Genomic DNA, 20406 nt, shown 5'->3' with positions numbered 1-20406 from the left:
GCTGTAAAGCTTGCACGGATTTAGTGGCGTGCCTGCACAGCCTCTAAATATGTCCCGAAATAAAGTGCCTGCTTTGGAGTGATTCCAGTTCCTAGATTGCGGCGTTAACCGCCATTTATCTCGAAATAGGTGTCGCAAAAAAACAAAGCAGTGGGGTAGACATTTCCGTACTTTTCTGAGTGACTGACGTTGTAGGAATCGAGGAAGCTCGTCGTATGCTTCTGATAATTTATATATATATATATATATATATATATATATATATATATATATATATATATATATATATATATATATATATATATATATATATATATATATATATATATATATATATATATATATATATATATATATATATATATATATATATATATATATATATATATATATATATATATATATATATATATATATATATTACGTTACGGGAAGGAGACTGACTCAGAGGGGTAGTCACCGATGTATTTTCAGCCGGTTAGGCGAGCAGCGCCAGCCACACAGATTAGCTCGTGCCAGTCTATCTGCTTTCTCTTCTTCAGCTCCATGCACTGGCACGTAGCATGATCCCCGGCGGCGGAGGCACCGTCCCGGTGCTTTAAAGGTCGTTATCTGACGCATTATTGTAGGGCTTGATCCGCGAGACGTGTATGATATCACTAGGCCGCATAGTATATGACGATAGACAGTTGGGGCTGATCGCGTAGGTGACAGGTGTTACTTGACGCAATATACGGTATGGTCCCGTGTAATGAGACAGAAGTTTTTCGGATAGGCCCAGCTGACGATGAGGGGACCAGAGTAAAACGAGGGTACCGGGAGCGAAATGTACGTCTCTATGTTCCGCATCGTACCGACGGCATTGGTTGGTTTGCGACGCCATCAGCCGAGCGCGAGCGAGCTGACGGGCATGATCGGCTCGCGCAATCGCGTCGCGGGCGTACTCGCTGGTGGACGAGGTGTGAGCTGAGATGACTGTGTCCAGTGGTAAAGGCGGCTCTCTTCCGTACAATAAGTAGAACGGCGAAAAGCCCGCTGTGTCGTGACGGGATGAATTATAATACGCGAAAGTTGCGTAGGGTAAGGCAAGGTCCCAGTCTTGGTGGTTGGGCGACACGTATATAGTGAGCATATTTGTTAAAGTGCGGTTAAATCGTTCCGTGAGGCCGTTTGTTTGAGGGTGGTAAGCGGTTGTCAGTGTGTGTTGCGTGGAACAAGAACGCAGAATTTCGGCGATGACTTGGGATAGAAATGCACGGCCACGGTCTGTGAGAAGCTGTCTCGGAGCACCGTGAATCAATATAACGTCCCGTAACAAGAAGTCAGCGACGTCGGTTGCACAGCTGGTCGGTAGAGCTCGCGTAATAGCGTAGCGTAGACTGTAATAACGGCTATCCATTTGTTTCCCAATGTGGACGTGGGAAAAGGACCAAGCAGGTCTAACCCAACACGGTAAAATGGTTCCGCGGGTATGTCAATTGGTTGAAGATGGCCAGCGGGTATCAGCGACGGTGTCTTACGACGTTGGCATAGGTCACACGTGGCAACGTATCGTCGTACCGAACGAGCAAGGCCTGGCCAGAAAAAACGGCGCCGGACGCGCTCGTACGTGCGGGATACACCAAGGTGTCCAGCCGTGGGAGCGTCGTGAAGTTCGGTGAGAACACAGCGGCGCAAACGCTTAGGCACAACAATGAGAAGGTCGGCCCCGTCTAGTCGGAAATTGTGACGGTATAGCACACCCTTTTGAATGACAAAGTAGCGGACGGAAGCATCATTTGTGGAGGATTCCATACGGCTGATGATGTCAAGCAGCTCTGGATCACGCTTCTGTTCTTCCCCAACATTAGAAAGTCGGACACTGACAAGATAGAGTTCTCCGTGGGCTCGTCAGTGTCCTCAGAATCGTCGACAGGGTACCGGGAGAGGCAATCAGCATCACAGTGTAGGTGGCTAGATTTGTAGGCCACCGAATAGGAAAACTCTTGCAGGCGCAAAGCCCAGCGACCAAGACGGCCTGATGAATCTTTCAGAGAGTTGAGCCAGCAGAGCGCGTGGTGGTCGGTAACTACCGAGAATGGGCGTCCGTATAGATAAGGTCCAAATTTCGCCACCACCCATACAAGAGCCAAGCACTCACGCTCTGTTATCGAATAGTTACGTTTAGGGGCGGATAGGAGGCGGCTGGCCTATGAAATAACGCAATCATGGCCATGTTGTTTCTGAGCCAGCACGGCACTAATGCCATGCCCACTTGCATCTGTACGGATTTCCATAGGGGCAGCAGGGTTGAAGTGTGCCAGAATTAGAGGGGTAGTGAGAAGAGCGACGAGAGTCGAGAACGCAGAAGCCTCTTCGGAGCCCCATGAAAACGGGACTTCTTTCTTGAGGAGCAGCGTAAGCGGCCTCGCTATGTGCGCAAAATTTTTCACGAAGCGTCGGAAGTAGGAGCATAGTCTGATAAAGCTACGTACATACTTCGCAGATCGTGGTACAGGAAAGCTTTTGACGGCGCTTATTTTTGCCGGGTCTGGTTGTACACCGTTGGCGTCTACTAAATGGCCAAGCACTGTGATTTGATGGCGTCCAAAGTGACATTTGGACGAGTTGAGCTGCAGGCCAGCGCGACGGAAGATTCCCAGGATGGCTGAGAGGCGCTCTATGTAAGTTTCAAATGTTGGTGAAAAGACGATGACGTCGTCCAAGTAGCACAAACAGGTGGACCATTTGGATCCTCTGAGCAGGGAGTCCATCATTCGTTCGAAGGTGGCTGGAGCAATACAAAGGCCGAAGGGCATGACCTTGAACTGATTTAGGCCATCGGGGGTGATGAATGCCGTCTTATCACGGTCTATTTGATCTACCTCTATCTGCCAGTAGCCGGAACGAAGGTCTATGGAGGAAAAATAGTGGGACCCACAGAGGCAATCAAGCGCATCATCTATTCGTGGCAAGGGGTAGACGTCTTTTTTGGTAATTTTGTTTAGGTGTCGATAATCCACACAGAAACGCGATGTACCGTCTTTCTTGTAGACTAGCACTACAGGAGAAGCCCAAAGACTGCAGGATGGCTCAATGATGTCCTTGGCGAGCATTTTGTCGACCTCACTTTGGATGATTTGACGCTCAGCCGCCGACACCCGATATGGACGCCTATGAATAGGATGCTCCTTATCAGTGTTTATGCGGTGGCTCATACCTGTAGCTTTCCCCAATGGATGGCCGCTGGTGTCAAAAACGTCGATGTAGGACAGCAGAACCCGGTGGAGCTCATCAGTCTGCTGCGGCGTTAAGTTGGAAGCGATCATCGAAGTAATAGCGCAGTCGGAGCAAGTGACAGATTGATGTTGAGCATGGGGGTCAGAAGGGGCGGCCATCGCGGAAACATCTACCGTATTATCTTCTAAGGTGCAGAGCAACGCCGAAGAGATCCTCTGTGGCAAAACTTGAGGTGTCAAGGTAAAGTTGACAACTGGGAGGCACGTAGAATTTCCTGCGACGGACAGAATGGTGTGCGGTAATGTAATGCCACGGCTTATGAGAACATCGGTGATAGTGGTCAGAACATAGTCACCGTCGGGAACTGGTGGTATTGAGAAGAGCTCTATGTAGGTCAGTGTCTGTGGAGGGAGGCGCGCGTGTCCCGTTGTGCAGAGGCGACTCGGCCGTTGTGTAAGAGGTTCTGTTGCGGGCAAGTGTAGACGGAGCGTACTGGACGAACAGTCTATGAGGGCGGAATGCGCGGACAGGAAGTCGAGGCCTAAGATTACGTCGTGGGGGCATTTATCAAGGACGGTGAAGAGAACAACTGTGTGTCGATTCGCAATGCTCACACGAGCGGAGCACATTCCAACGATAGATGCTATTCCACAATCCGCAACACGGACGAACTGAGTGGTTGCAGGTGTGAGAACCTTCTTAAGCTTGCGGCGAAAATCACTCGTCATCACGGAAAGTTGGCGCCGGTGTCGACAAGAGCAGTGACATGTACGCCGTCTACTTTAATGTCTATGAGGTTCAGTTTTGTCGGTATCGTCAAAAGGGAATTTTTGGTCAGTCCGAGCGATGCAGCGCCACCTTTGGGGTCTGCAACGCTTAGTTATCCGTCGGGGAACTTCGTGGGAAGGCGGGGGAAGATGGTCGGCGGGGCTGTGGAGAACGACACTGGCGACGTCGGGGGGATGGAGAGCGGGAGTAGCGGTGTTCAGAAGCAGGTTCCTGGGCAAAATGGTCGCGGCTGGTCTCGTGGCGATAGGTAGGCCGTGCATAGAAGGGACGAGAGGACGGTTGTGCAGGAGGACCCCAGCGACTTCTGCAATGGCGAGAAATCTGCCTGATTCTGTGACAGGAGAAGCATAGCGGCTTGTCATCGTGTGTTCGCCATGCGGACGGATTACGGAACGTTGAGGGAGAGCTGGTCGGGAAGGGACGTGCAGGCGTGTATCGGGGCTGGTAGTCGGTGCGGGGAAGCGGTGAGATAGAGTGAATTCCCAAGCTGGCGATTTCCTGCCGGACGACTGCTTGAATGAGAGGCAACGTAATTGGCGGAGAGGGGTCAGGGGACGTTGGTCCCACCTTAGCTAGAGCAGTCGCTTCAAGCTCGCGCCTGATGATTCGCGTCAATTTGTCACAGGTGTCTGGTGGATGATATGTGTCGAGACACGAGGACGTCGCAGTGGTGTTCGGGAGGCACTGGAACTGATGGGAGATGCGTCTGCTTTTAGCTTGTTGGAACCGGCGGCATTCTTGATTGATTGCATCAACAGATGACACATTGTTGAATACCAACAAGTTGAACGCATCGTCGGCGATACCCTTTAGGATATGCGCAACTTTTTCAGTTTTAGACATATTTTCGTCAGCTTGGCGGCATAGTGAAAGGACAGCCTAAATATAACCGATGTAGGGCTCCGTGGAAGATTGTGCGCGAGTCGACAACTCATTTTTCGCAGCTTCACGACGACCAGAGATGTTGCCAAAAAGCTCACGGATCTTTGCCTTGAAGCTGCAGCTATCGGAAAAAAACGAATGGTGGGCATGGTGGAAACCACCACCCACCATTATAGTGGAATAATGTAGTGGGTGAATGGTGGGAAACGCCCACCATGGCGCATGGTGGGTATGGTGAGTTCTGCAGTGCCGGCAAAGCTTGAGCGCGAAATGACGTCAGAATCCCCGTGACGAGCTGCCACAAAAAATAAAAAGAATTCTATAAAAACGGTATAAAAAACTCCCGTCCCGTAAAAAAAAAAACAAGGCGCCACGGAGGATCGAACGTGCAACCTGCAGATTCCCATTCGAAGACGCTAACCACTGCGCCACACCAACACGACGTCAATTGTTTGTTAAATACTTATTTGGCATACAACCTAATGCTCAACTTATGTTTGTCGTGTACACAACATAGACAAGATATACACCTGCTACTAAAAATTGCACATTTATTAAACACAAGCAACTGCGGCCTGTAACAATTGCCACTATGGTAATGGCACTAGTGCTATTTTTTTTTACAATTCACAACTTCAAGAAAAAAAAACCAAGTGGACTGGGGAGAAGCAACAGTTTACCGGCGGGGTCTTCCAAGTTTAACAACCGTTTCGCGCTCGTTCTAAAGGGCGACATCTGCTCACGCTTTATGACGCTTCTAGGCTCATTCCATAGATACGCCCGCCTAATTTATTTGATTGAGTATTGGGATGCTTTTCGCGCAATGTCGAGGGCGGTCGCGCCAGCGCAACGCTGTAGCTCTTTCACTACAGCAACATATACATAACGGCCTGGCCAAAACGAATGCAGTGTGCCGGAAACATTACGCTATCATATTGGTTCACCAAGCACACGAATTGCCATTGATTGATTGATATGTGGGGTTCAACGTCTCAAAACCACCATATGATTATGAGAGACGCCGGAGTGGAGGGCTCCGGGAATTTCGACTACCTGGGGTTCTTTACCGTGCACCCAAATCTGAGTACACGGGCCTACATCATTTCCGCCTCCATCGGAAATGCAGCCGCCGCAGCCGGGATTTGATCCCGCGACCTGCGGGTCAGCAGCCGAGTACCTTAGCCACTAGACGACCGTGGCGGGTCCACACGAATCGCCATGTCTGAGTTCTCGTACAAGAGCTAGAGAAGTGCCGGCGAGTGCGACCGGCGGCTGTCGGTGAGAAGACAATTATGTTCTCTGGGAGTGCTTTATTCGCGTCGCTTCGATGTTTGTTGCTTCTTGAGAGGACACCATACACAATGAAAAATGCTTCATTTAGGTTAATTGATGCCATATGGCTGCGCTGTATTGTCATACTTAATCGTCGTAATCGTGTATTCTGAAACCCGGAAGCACGGATAACATAATTGTACGGACTCGGTCACTAGGCCTAACCTTTGGTGGAAATCATGGTGGTAGAACATGTAGTGTACAGATCCCAGCTTGGTACACTATATAAATTGCCCGCCATTATAAGCCCACCCATCATCTGCTTACTGCTTACCAGCATTATCGCGATGGTGGGCAGAGCTTCTCAGCTTGGTACACCATGTGGCCCACCATAACAAGCAGCACCCATCATCTGCTTAGTGCTTCCCAGCATTATCGCAATGGTGGGAAGAGTTTCTCAGCTTGGTACACCATGTAGCCCACCATAATAAGCGCCACCCACCATATGCTTAGGGCTTCCCAGCGTTATCGCGATGGTGAGAAGAGTTTCTCTGCTTGGTACACCATGTAGCCCACCATAATAAGCGCCACCCACCATATGCTTAGGGCTTCCCAGCATTATCGCAATGGTGGGCAGAGTGTCCCATTATTGCCCACTGTCTAGCTTCTGCTTTCCACCATCATTTCCACTTTACCCATCATCTGTACACCATACCACCCAGTATGTCCCGGCATAACCACCATATTTTCTACTACGTCCCTTCATAGCCATCATAATTTCCACCATGCCCACTATTATTTCCACTACGCCCACTATGTTTTCCAGTATCCACCATGGCAATTTTTCCAATAGGGTGTCCTAGCCTGTTATGTCATGCTCGTGGTTATCAAACCAAACACGAGGGGTTCCGTCGAGATAAAAGATGACGTTTGTGAGCACAAGAGTGGGATCCCACCTGTAAGTGGCGCTGATGCGCTCGTAGAGGCGTAGCCACTGGTCGACGTCGGAACCCTCGCTGCCCGAGAACCCGCCGAGGTCTTTGAGCGCGGGAAGCGTCACGAAAGTTGTCGCGGGCGCTGGGTTGACAGGTTGGGCAGAAGGAGGAGCGACCGGAGAGGATGTAGCCGAGTCTTGAGTTGTCATGTTGTAAGCCGCGAGGGAGCGTCCGCTTCGAAGTTCCGTGGCAAGGACGGGGATCGCACAACTCAACCAAATATGTTACGGGAAGCAGACTGACTCAGAGGGGTAGTCACCGATGTATTTTCAGCCGGTTAGGCGAGCAGCGCCAGCCACACAGATTAGCTCGTGCCAGTCTATCTGCTTTCTCTTCTTCAGCTCCATGCACTGGCACGTAGCATGACCCCCGGCGGCGGAGGCACCGTCCCGGTGCTTTAAAGGTCGTTATCTGACGCATTATTGTAGGGCTTGATCCGCGAGACGTGTATGATATCACTGGGCCACAGAGTAGATGACGATGGACAGATGGGGCTGATCGCGTAGGTGACAGGTGTTACTTGACGCAATATACGGTAGGGTCCCGTGTAATGAGACAGAAGTTTTTCGGATAGGCCCAGCTGACGATGAGGGGACCAGAGTAAAACGAGGGTACCGGGAGCGAAATGTACGTCTCTATGTTCCGCATCGTACCGACGGCATTGGTTGGTTTGCGACGCCATCAGCCGAGCGCGAGCGAGCTGACGGGCATGATCGGCTCGCGCAATCGCGTCGCGGGCGTACTCGCTGGTGGACGAGGTGTGAGCTGAGATGACTGTGTCCAGTGGTAAAGGCGGCTCTCTTCCGTACAATAAGTAGAATGGCGAAAAGCCCGCTGTGTCGTGACGGGATGAATTATAATACGCGAAAGTTGCGTAGGGTAAGGCAAGGTCCCAGTCTTGGTGCTTGGGCGACACGTATATAGTGAGCATATTTGTTAAAGTGCGGTTAAATCGTTCCGTGAGGCCGTTTGTTTGAGGGTGGTAAGCGGTTGTCAGTGTGTGTTGCGTGGAACAAGAACGCAGAATGTCGGCGATGACTTGGGATAGAAATGTACGGCCACGGTCTGTGAGAAGCTGTCTCGGAGCACCGTGAATCAATATAACGTCCCGTAACAAGAAGTCAGCGACGTCGGTTGCACAGCTGGTCGGTAGAGCTCGCGTAATAGCGTAGCGTAGTCTGTAATAACGGCTATCCATTTGTTTCCCAATGTGGACGTGGGAAAAGGACCAAGAAGGTCTAACCCAACACGGTAAAATGGTTCCGCGGGTATGTCAATTGGTTGAAGATGGCCAGCGGGTATCAGCGACGGTGTCTTACGACGTTGGCATAGGTCACACGTGGCAACGTATCGGCGTACCGAACGAGCAAGGCCTGGCCAGAAAAAACGGCGCCGGACGCGCTCGTACGTGCGGGATACACCAAGGTGTCCAGCCGTGGGAGCGTCGTGAAGTTCGGTGAGAACACAGCGACGCAAATGCTTAGGCACAACAATGAAAAGGTCGGGCCCGTCTAGTCGGAAATTGTGACGGTATAGCACACCCTTTTGAATGACAAAGTAGCGGACGGAAGCATCATTTGTGGAGGATTCCATACGGCTGATGATGTCAAGCAGCTCTGGATCACGCTTCTGTTCTTCCCCAATATTAAGGAAGTCGGAAACTGACAAGATAGAGTTCTCCGTGGGCTCGTCAGTGTCCTCAGGATCGTCGACAGGGTACCGGGAGAGGCAATCAGCATCACGGTGTAGGTGGCTAGATTTGTAGGCCACCGAATAGGAAAACTCTTGCAGGTGCAAAGGCCAGCGACCAAGACGGCCTGATGAATCTTTCAGAGAGTTGAGCCAGCAGAATGCGTGGTGGTCGGTAACTACCGAGAATGGGCGTCCGTATAGATAAGGTCCAAATTTCGCCACCACCCATACAAGAGCCAAGCACTCACGCTCTGTTATCGAATAGTTACGTTTAGGGGCGGATAGGAGGTGGCTGGCATATGAAATAACGCAATCATGGCCATGTTGTTTCTGAGCCAGCACGGCACTAATGCGATGCTTACTTGCATCTGTACGGATTTCCGTAGGGGCAGCAGGGTTGAAGTGTGCCAGAATCGGAGGGGTAGTGAGAAGAGCGACGAGAGTCGAGAACGCAGAAGCCTCTTCGGAGCCCCATGAAAACGGGACTTCTTTCTTGAGGAGCTGCGTAAGCGGCCTCGCTATGTGCGCAAAATTTTTCACGAAGCGTCGGAAGTAGGAGCATAGTCCGATAAAGCTACGTACATACTTCGCAGATCGTGGTACAGGAAAGTTTTTGACGGCGCTTATTTTTGCCGGGTCTGGTTGTACACCGTTGGCGTCTACTAAATGGCCAAGCACTGTGATTTGATGGCGTCCAAAGTGACATTTGGACGAGTTGAGCTGCAGGCCAGCGCGACGGAAGATTCCCAGGATGGCTGAGAGGCGCTCTATGTAAGTTTCAAATGTTGGTGAAAAGACGATGACGTCGTCCAAGTAGCACAAACAGGTGGACCATTTGGATCCTCTGAGCAGGGAGTCCATCATTCGTTCGAACGTGGCTGGAGCAATACAAAGGCCGAAAGGCATGACCTTGAACTGATTTAGGCCATCGGGGGTGATGAATGCCGTCTTATCACGGTCTATTTGATCTACCTCTATCTGCCAGTAGCCGGAACGAAGGTCTAAGGAGGAAAAATAGTGGGACCCACAGAGGCAATCAAGCGCATCATCTATTCGGGGCAAGGGGTAGACGTCTTTTTTGGTAATTTTGTTTAGGTGTCGATAATCCACACAGAAACGCGATGTACCGTCTTTCTTGCAGACTAGCACTACAGGAGAAGCCCAAAGACTGCAGGATGGCTCAATGATGTCCTTGGCGAGCATTTTGTCGACCTCACTTTGGATGATTTGACGCTCAGCCGCCGACACCCGATATGGACGCCTATGAATAGGATGCTCCTTATCAGTGTTTATGCGGTGGCTCATACCTGTAGCTTTCCCCAATGGATGGCCGCTGGTGTCAAAAACGTCGATGTAGGACAGCAGAACCCGGTGGAGCTCATCAGTCTGCTGCGGCGTTAAGTTGGAAGCGATCATCGAAGTAATAGCGCAGTCGGAGCAAGTGACAGATTGATGTTGAGCATGGGGGTCAGAAGGGGCGGCCATCGCGGAAACATCTACCGTATTGTCTTCTAAGGTGCTGAGCGACGCCGAAGAGATCCTTTGTGGCAAAACTTGAGGTGTCAAGGTAAAGTTGACAACTGGGAGGCACGTAGAATTTCCTGCGACGGACAGAATGGTGTGCGGTAATGTAATGCCACGGCTTATGAGAACATCGGTGATAGTGGTCAGAACATAGTCACCGTCGGGAACTGGTGGTATTGAGACGAGCTCTATGTAGGTCAGCGTCTGTGGAGGGAGGCGCGCGTGTACCGTTGTGCAGAGGTGACTCGGCCTTTGTGTAAGAGGTTCTGTTGCGGGCAAGTGTAGACGGAGCGTACTGGTCGAACAGTCTATGAGGGCAGAATGCGCGGACAGGAAGTCGAGGCCTAAGATTACGTCGTGAGGGCATTTATCAAGGACGGTGAAGAGAACAACTGTGCGTCGATTCGCAATGCTCACACGAGCGGAGCACATTCCAACGATAGATGCTATTCCACAATCCGCAACACGGACGAACTGAGTGGTTGCAGGTGTGAGAACCTTCTTAAGCTTGCGGCGAAAATCACTCGTCATCACGGAAAGTTGGGCGCCGGTGTCGACAAGAGCAGTGACATGTACGCCGTCGACTTTTACGTCTATGAGGTTCCGTTTTGTCGGTATCGTCAAAAGGGAATTTTTGGTCAGTCCGAGCGATGCAGCGCCACCTTTAGGGTCTGCAACGCTTAGTTATCCGTTGGGGAACTTCGTGGGAAGGTGGGGGAAGATGGTCGGCGGGGCTGTGGTGAACGAGACTGGCGACGTCGGGGGGATGGAGAGCGGGAGTAGCGGTGTTCAGAAGCAGGTTCCTGGGCAAAATGGTCGGGGCTGGTCTCGTGGCGATAGGCAGGCCGTGCATAGAAGGGACGAGAGGACGGTTGTGCAGGAGGACCCCAGCGACTTCTGCTATGGCGAGAAATGTGCCCGATTCTGTGACAGGAGAAGCATAGCGGCTTGTCATCGTGTGTTCGCCATGCGGACGGATTACGGAACGTTGAGGGAGAGCTGGTCGGGAAGGGACGTGCAGGCGTGTATCGGGGCTGGTAGTCGGTGCGGGGAAGCGGTGAGATAGAGTGAATTCCCAAGCTGGCGATTTCCTGCCGGACGACTGCTTGAATGAGAGGCAACGTAATTGGCGGAGAAAGGTCAGGGGACGTTGGTCCCACCTTAGCTGGAGCAGTCGCTTCAAGCTCCCGCCTGACGATTCGCGTCAAGTTGTCACAGGTGTCTGGTGGATGACATGTGTCGAGACACGAGGACGTCGCAGTGGTGTTCGGGAGGCGCTGGAACTGATGGGAGATGCGTCTGCTTTTAGCTTGTTGGAACCGGCGGCATTCTTGATTGATTGCATCAACAGATGACACATTGTTGAATACCAACAAGTTGAACGCATCGTCGGTGATACCCTTTAGGATATGCGCAACTTTTTCAGTTTTAGACATATTTTCGTCAGCTTGGCGGCATAGTGAAAGGACAGCCTAAATATAACCGATGTAGGGCTCCGTGGAAGATTGTGCGCGAGTCGACAACTCATTTTTCGCAGCTTCACGACGACCAGAGATGTTGCCAAAAAGCTCACGGATCTTTGCCTTGAAGCTGCAGCTATCGGAAAAAAACGAATGGTGGGCATGGTGGAAATCACCACCCACCATTATAGTGGAATAATGTAGTGGGTGAATGGTGGGAAACGCCCACCATGGCGCATGGTGGACGAGCGGCCACAAAAAATAAAAAGAATTCTATAAAAACGGTCTAAAAAACTCCCATCCCGTAAAAAAAAAACAAAGAGCCACGGAGGATCGAACGTGCAACCTGCAGATTCCCATTCGAAGACGCTAACCACTGCGCCACACCAACACGACGTCAATTGTGTGTTAAATACTTATTTGGCATACAACCTAATGCTCAACTTAAGTTATGTTTGTCGTGTACACAACATAGACAAGATATACACCTGCTACTAAAAATCGCACATTTATTAAACACAAGCAACTGCGGCCTGTAACGATTGCCACTATGTTAATGGCACTAGTGCTATTTTTTTTTTTACAATTCACAACTTCAAGAAAAAAAAAAACCAAGTGGACTGGGGAGAAGCAAGAGTTTACCGGCGGGGTCTGCCAAGTTTAACAACCGTTTCGCGCTCGTTCTAAAGGGCGACATCTGCTCACGCTTTATGACGCTTCTAGGCTCATTCCATAGATACGCCCGCCTAATTTATTTGATTGAGTACTGGGATGCTTTTCGCGCAATGTAGAGGGCGGTCGCGCCAACGCAACGCTGTAGCTCTTTCACTACAGCAACAACTACATAACGGCTTGGCCAAAACGAATGCAGTGTGCCGGAAACATTACGCTATCATATTGGTTCACCAAGCACACGAATTGCCATTGATTGATTGATATGTGGGGTTTAACGTCTCAAAACCACCATATGATTATGAGAGACGCCGGAGTGGAGGGCTCCGGGAATTTCGACCACCTGGGGTTCTTTAACGTGCACCCAAATCTGAGTACACGGGCCTACATCATTTCCGCCTCCATCGGAAATGCAGCCGCCGCAGCCGGGATTTGATCCCGCGACCTGCGGGTCAGCAGCCGAGTACCTTAGCCACTAGACGACCGTGGCGGGTCCACACGAATCGCCATGTCTGAGTTCTCGTACAAGAGCTAGAGAAGTGCCGGCGAGTGCGACCGGCGGCTGTCGGTGAGAAGACAATTATGTTCTCTGGGAGTGCTTTAATCGCGTCGCATTGATGTTTGTTGCTTCTTGAGAGGACACCATACACAATGAAAAATGCTTCATTTAGGTTAATTGATGCCATATGGCTGCGCTGTATTGTCATACTTAATCGTCGTAATCGTGTATTCTGAAACTCGGAAGCACGGATAACATAATTGTATGGACTCGGTCACTAGGCCTAACCTTTGGTGGAAATCATGGTGGTAGAACATGTAGTGTACAGATCCCAGCTTGGTACACTATATAAATTGTCCGCCATTATAAGCCCACCCATCATCTGCTTACTGCTTACCAGCATTATCGCGATGGTGGGCAGAGCTTCTCAGCTTGGTACACCATGTGGCCCACCATAACAAGCAGCACCCATCATCTGCTTAGTGCTTCCCAGCATTATCGCAATGGTGGGAAGAGTTTCTCAGCTTGGTACACCATGTAGCCCACCATAATAAGCGCCACCCACCATATGCTTAGGGCTTCCCAGCATTATCGCAATGGTGGGCAGAGTGTCCCATTATTGCCCACTGTCTAGCTTCTGCTTTCCACCATCATTTCCACTTTACCCATCATCTGTACACCATACCACCCAGTATGTCCCGGCATAACCACCATATTTTTACTACGTCCCTTCATAGCCATCATAATTTCCACCATGCCCACTATTATTTCCACTACGCCCACCATGTTTTCCAGTATCCACCATGGCAATTTTTCCGATAGGATGTCCTAGCTTGTTATGTCATGCTCGTGGTTATCAAACCAAACACGAGGGGTTCCGTCGAGATAAAAGATGACGTTTGCGAGCATAAGAGTGGGATCCCACCTGTAAGTGGCGCTGATGCGTTCGTAGAGGCGTAGCCACTGGTCGACGTCGGAACCCTCGCTGCCCGAGAACACGCCGAGGTCTTTGAGCGCGGGAAGCGTCACGAAAGTTGTCGCGGGCGCTGGGTTGACAGGTCGGGCAGAAGGAGGAGCGACCGGAGAGGATGTAGCCGAGTCTTGAGTTGTCATGTTGTAAGCCGCGAGAGAGCGTCCGCTTCGAAGTTCCGTGGCAAGGACGGGGATCGCACAACTCAACCAAATATGTTACGGGAGGGAGACTGAGTCAGAGGGGTAGTCACTGATGTATTTTCAGCCGGTTAGGCGAGCAGCGCTAGCCACACAGATTAGCTCGTGCCAGTCTATCTGCTTTCTCTTCTTCAGCTCCATGCACTGGCACGTAGAAATATATACTGTACTGTGACAGGGAAGGTTTATCCTCAGAAAGCGGGTGTAGTAAAGGCAGTACAGAGCGAACACTATTGCAGGCCAACCGAGCAGATCGAGAGTCGAACCCACAACAACCATACTGTCGTCTTCCTCCTTTTGGATGTCACCTCAGCGCTTGTGGCGGAGGGACCGCTGCATACACTTGACAGTACTGCGGCTGGTAAGAGACAGTCTTGGTGCCTGGAAAATAGGCGAGTCACCTTAATAGGGCTTAAGATGAGAAAAGTGGACTACTTCAGTTCTGGGTGTAGCAGCCGATAAGTTTTTTGTCTCGGAAATCTCGTAGGTCACACGTGTGACCTGATGAAGGACTCGATAGGGCCTAACGTATCGCGATAATAGTTTCTCGCAGGGCACAACACGCCTACAACGAAGCCTCAGGAGAACAAGAGAGCCCATAGAAAAAAATGGCCCAAATCTACACGTTGCACTGTAAATGTCATCGAAAGACGATAGTCTTGGGTCTGGAGAGAGTGTACAAAACGTTCATTCGATGTTCTGCGCAAGAAAATCGGTGAATGGTTTTCTAAAGGCGCTGCGTTTAAGTGCCTCGAGCGTGTAGGGGAGGCGAACAAGCGCATCAAGGTACTTTAGGCACGAGCGCAATCTGGCAGTTATCTTGGAAAACGAAGACATGCGCGACGGCGGAGAACGATGTGTGCCAGTCTCGGTGGTGATCAGGTGTAGAATGCAAAGCGACGGGCAGGTGCCACCACCGTGTCGTCGTAGCAAAGCGCTGGAAACACCTTCTGGGGCATCGTGTTGCACTGTCAGTGCAGCGCGATAAACGCTACAGTCTTTAGAGTTACTTGTGTGTGCCTCTTCCAGTATAAAGGCTGACATACAAAACATAGACATGTTGTTATGGCGCCTCAGATATGCGCAATATTTGCTTGACAATCGCACATTTACAATCGCACATTTGTGAACGCTAAACCTTGAGCAATATTGATGGGCGCTGCGAATGGGATTGGCAGTTTGGTGCCGTTTGAGGTATTGTTAGGGCGGACAAAGAGACAATTGTACAGACAGACAGACACACAGACCAACATTTTTCTGTCGAAGGTCCCCAAGAAAGACTATCGTCTTTAAAAACGGCATCCCTCTGTCGACAGACGTGAAAGAGACTTGTGCGCACTCCGCCCTGACTATAACTGAGCGTGGGCTAAGGGCATGGATTACGGCCTCTTGATTAACGAAGTGGCCTTGTGGGCATAAATTACGGCCTTTTCAGCGTACAAAATGGAAGATGGTTGGTCAGACGAAAGAATTCATTGATTGATATGTAGGGTTTAGCGTCCCAAAACCACCGTATGATTATGAGAGATGCCGTGGTGGAGGGCTCCGGAAATTTCAACCACCGGGGGTTCTTTAACATGCACCCAACTCTGAGCAAACGGGCCTGCAACGTTTCCACCTCCATCCGAAATGCAGCCGCCACAGCCGGGATTCAAACCCACAACCTGCGGGTCAGCAGCCGAGTACCTCAGCCACTAGACCACAACGGTGGGGCGGTCAGACGAAAGAAGGGCGTCGAAGGGTAGTAAGAGATTACGGCTGAAGATTTGATAAAACAGTGAGTAGCCGGCTGTTTCATGACGCGATGAGTTGTAGGCGAAGGGGAAGAACAGCAGAGCTATGTCTCAATCAGTGTGGTCTCTGGATACGTACGTAGAAAGGATGTCTGTCAATGTACCCTTGAGGCGCTCCATAAGGCCGTTACTCCGAGGGTGGTGAGATGTAGTGAATTTGTGACGGGTAGCACAAAAGGGGCCGATGATCTGTCTCTATAATAAATTTGCGACCATAAACAAAGAGAAAAAATTTTTCTCATTCAAGCTGATTGCAATGGCTTCTTTTACTATGTGCGAATACACATGTGCTCGCCGTGCGTCATACCACGTGAAGCATAAGCTATCGGCCACCAGTTATCCTCATAATGCTGCAGAATGGTGCTGCCAGTATACTTTTCGATGCATCCGTTGTTAATTAAGTTGCCCTCGCTAGGTTAAAGATAGCGAGAACCGGCGCCGTATGCAGCATGTGGCATAACGCTTTCCACTCGCTAGCGTGGTTGTCAGCGCATTGAAACACCAGGTCTTTTGTGATGGGAATGCGCAGAAGCTTTGTGCTTTCTTCCTGTTTTGCAAGTAGTTTCTGGAGACATTCACGACGCCAAGCATTTTGTGGACTGCTTCCTTGAATGTTGGAAGCAGTATTTGATTGAGGGATGTGTGATTGAGGGAGGCCGGATGAAATAGCAAGTTAGAACGTCACCGAAAAAATCTATATAGACTGATTGATATGTGGGGTTTAAAGTACAAAAACCACCCTATGAATATGAGAGACGCTGTAGTACATGGTTTCGAAAACTTCTACCACATGCCGATGTTTGCGTGCACCCAAGTCTGAGCACATGGGCCTACAAAATTTTCCCCTCAATTGAAAATGTAGCCACCGAGATTCAATCCCTTGACCACCAGGTCAGCAGCTCACTACCGTAGCCTCTAGACCAGCAAAAGTGTATTTCAGTTGGCTAAAACTTTCCCTTGTTTAAACTTCAGGCCTGCCTTGGAAGACTGTTGCAAAGTAGTTCGAAGGCAGGCATCGTGTTTGCTGCGGGTACTCCTCAATATAGAATGGCATCGATGTGTACAGCTGTACCTGTGATATTGCCAAGAAGGTTGCTCAGCATATTTTGGAACACTTCTGGTGCGGACGTAATTCCAAACGGAAGCTTCGAAAATTGCTACCGGCCAAAGGTGCTCCGAAAGTGCATTTTTAATTTTGGATGTGGCCTCGTGCTGTGGGGTTTGGTGAAAATATGAGGCGCATCGAGGCGCAAAAATTACCTTGCCCCAAATACATACGCATCGATACCTTCGCGCCTACACGTCTGGTAACGCTCGCGCTTTAAGCTTTTGTTAATCTTCCTTGTATTCATGCGAACACGCAACCTTCCATCCTTTTTTCGAACGACAACAAGAGCGATTACCCAGTCTGTTGGCTCCTGGACCTTTTAGATAATTGCCGCTTGCTCCATACGCCACAACTCCTTTTGCAGAGGCTGTCTTAGCGCCAGGGGCACTCGTCAGGACAGTTGCACCACAGGCGTGCCCACTTTTTTTAACTTGGATCTTATACTTGCGAGCAAGCCACCTAGTGGCACAGGACAACAGCGGGAACTCGTTTAAAGTGTCGTTCAACTCTTTGATGTTCATGACGCCCACTGAGCGAGACACTAGCCCTACATTTTGCTTACAAGTAGTCCCAGAATGACAGTTTTTCTTTTTTTTGACAACGAAGAAGTCGATATCGCTGGCCCGGCCGTTTCTGACAACGCTCAACTTAGCCACGCTGATATGCTTAGTCATGCTCGCCATAGGCGCGAAGGACCGAAGTGCTGGGGTTCATGCTTCTTTTTGCTCTGCATCTTTGATAGACTGAATTAGGCAGCACGTTCTAAGAGCATGTGTCTATTTTAAACAGGGCAAATTGACCACCCGTATGCGCATTGATTATTCATCCTGCCTCGCTCCCCAAAGCGTGGACACTGCACTACCCACTATTGCGTTAATGCTGGGAAGCAGTAAGCAGATGATAGGTTGGCTTATAATGGCGGACAATATATGTGGTGTACCAAGCTGGGCTCTGTGTACTACCATCATGATTTCCACGAAAGGTTAGGCCTACCGACCAAGCCCGTACAATCGTGTTATCCGCGCTTCTGAGTTTCAGAATACACAATTTCAACGAGTAAGAATGACAATACAGCACAGCCATGGCATCAATTAACCTAAATAAAACATTTTTTATTGTCTACAGTGTCCACGCACGAAGCAACAAACATCGATGCGATGCGATTCCAGCACTTCCAGAGAACGTACGTCTACCCTCCCCGACAGACACCGGTCGCACTCGCCGGCACTTCTCTGGCTCTCATGCTAGAACACAGACTTGGCAATTCGTATGCTTGCTGAACCAATATAATAACATAATGTTTCTGGCACACTGCATTAATTTTGGCAAAGCCGTTATGTAGTTGTTGCTAACGACAGAGCTACAGCAGTGCACTGGCACGACTGCATTCTACGTTGTGGGAAAAGCATACCAATACTCAATCAATTAGGTGGGTGTACCTATAGAATGAGCCCAGAGGCATGATAAAACCTGCGCAGATGTCACCCTTGGGGACAAGCAACAACGGACGTTAAACTTGGCAGACCCCGCCGGTAAACTGTACCTGCTCCTCAGTCCACTTAGCTTTTTTTCTGCGGTTGTGAATTGTTACAAAAGATAGCGCTGGTGCCATTATGGCAGTGGCAATAGTTACAGACCGCAGTTGATTGTGTTTATTAAATGTGCCAATTTTTTTTAGCAGGTGCAAATATCGTCTACATCGTGTACGCGACAAACAAAACTGAAGTTGAACCGTCAGTTCGTAAGTGAACTAGCTATTTAACATGCTTCACGTTGTTGTAGAGCAATTGTTAGTGACTTCAAATGAGAATCCGCAGGTTCCACGTTCGGTGGTAGCCTGTTTTTACATCAATTTTTATACAATTTTTTTTTGTGGCAGCTCGTCGCGGTGATTTTGGCACCATTTCACGCTCAAGCGCTGCCGGCACTGCAGCATCCCCCATATCCCACCATACACCATGGTGGACGTTTTCCAGCATTCACCCACTACATTATTCCACTATTATGGTGGGTGGTGGTTTACACCACACCACCATTCGTTTTTGTTTTCAACAGGGTGACGCTCAAAATACTGAAATCGTCGTCATCGCGCACATCGTGCACCTGAGGACTTTTCTTGTAGTACACCACAAAGCAGTTCGTTGTTTTGAGCAAAAAAAAAAAAACACCTTTTTCTAAAAGCAGGGCTACTTCAAAGTTCGTGGAACCTGTTGCATCACCTGCATTTCGCCCCAGCTGAATGAGGAAGTCGCTTCGCTGTCGCCACTTGGCTTTACGGCTGTGCCTTTGCTTGGTGGAACTTCTGCAGTTTTACACAACTGTACTGCCTTTGACACTTTAAAAGCCTTCTCACCAATCATCTCTCTCGTAATATGAACTCGTTAGCGCCAAAAACAATTTGGTCGTGGATCACTAAGTCGAGCTGTAGCCCAAAGTCGCACTTGCGGATTTGTCTCAGTAATAGCTTGAAGAATTCTCCCTGAGCTCGAGTCGTTGAACGAAATAGTTATCGTTCATGAATCTCATTCTGCTGTGCTTGGCAGTACTCTTGAAATTTCTTGACAACTGCGGCATAGTTTTGCTTTTTCTCGCCCTCCCTAAATGTGAAATTGTTAAATACCCCCAGTGCTTCATACCCTGCAGCACTCAGCAGCAGAGCTGTCTTCGCGGCTTCCAACCTCGGCGCGTTTTGAGATTCCGTCGTGGTAAGAAACAGGTCAAAGTTCTGTGTGAAACAGTCCCAGTTTTTTTCGAAATGTTGCCGGCTAGGAGCAGAGGATCCCGAAGCTTCCCCAGTTTTATCTTCTCGCTTTCCCGCATTTTACTGACGAGTCAAGTTCTTACCCCAGAACATTGATTTCAGTCACTTCTGAAACTAAATATCAGAGGTGAGTGTGACCGAACAAAATATGTTTATTGAGATAAGGCTTCGGCTTATAAAGAGATACCATGGCTGATACGCATGCGCTCAGTTGCAGTTGCGCATACACGCTCGATACAATTAAAGGAATAGTAGCGAAAAAGCACTTGAGTTATGCCCGAATCAAAGCATTAGCTTGGTAAATATTGAGGGCGGGCGGAAATAAAAATATCCCTCTAAAACGAATTGTGCAAATGTGAAATATGCTAGGCAGTTCTCCCTGCAGGAAAAACCGTACAAATGTCCTGGCGTCAAGTACGTCTGAATCCATGGAAGCACCTGCATTTGGATTTAGCCGAGGAAAAGGACGTTTCTCCTCGCTATAGAGACCTATTCCAAATGAATTGAAACTCAGATAATGAGTGTAACAAGCACGGCGAACACTGTTGAATTAGTGCGTTGTTGGTTCGC

The sequence above is a fragment of the Rhipicephalus microplus genome, chromosome 3 (assembly GCF_043290135.1).
Source record: "Rhipicephalus microplus isolate Deutch F79 chromosome 3, USDA_Rmic, whole genome shotgun sequence".
Classification (NCBI taxonomy): Eukaryota; Metazoa; Arthropoda; class Arachnida; order Ixodida; family Ixodidae; genus Rhipicephalus; species Rhipicephalus microplus.
Note: the sequence above shows the minus strand (reverse complement) of the source record.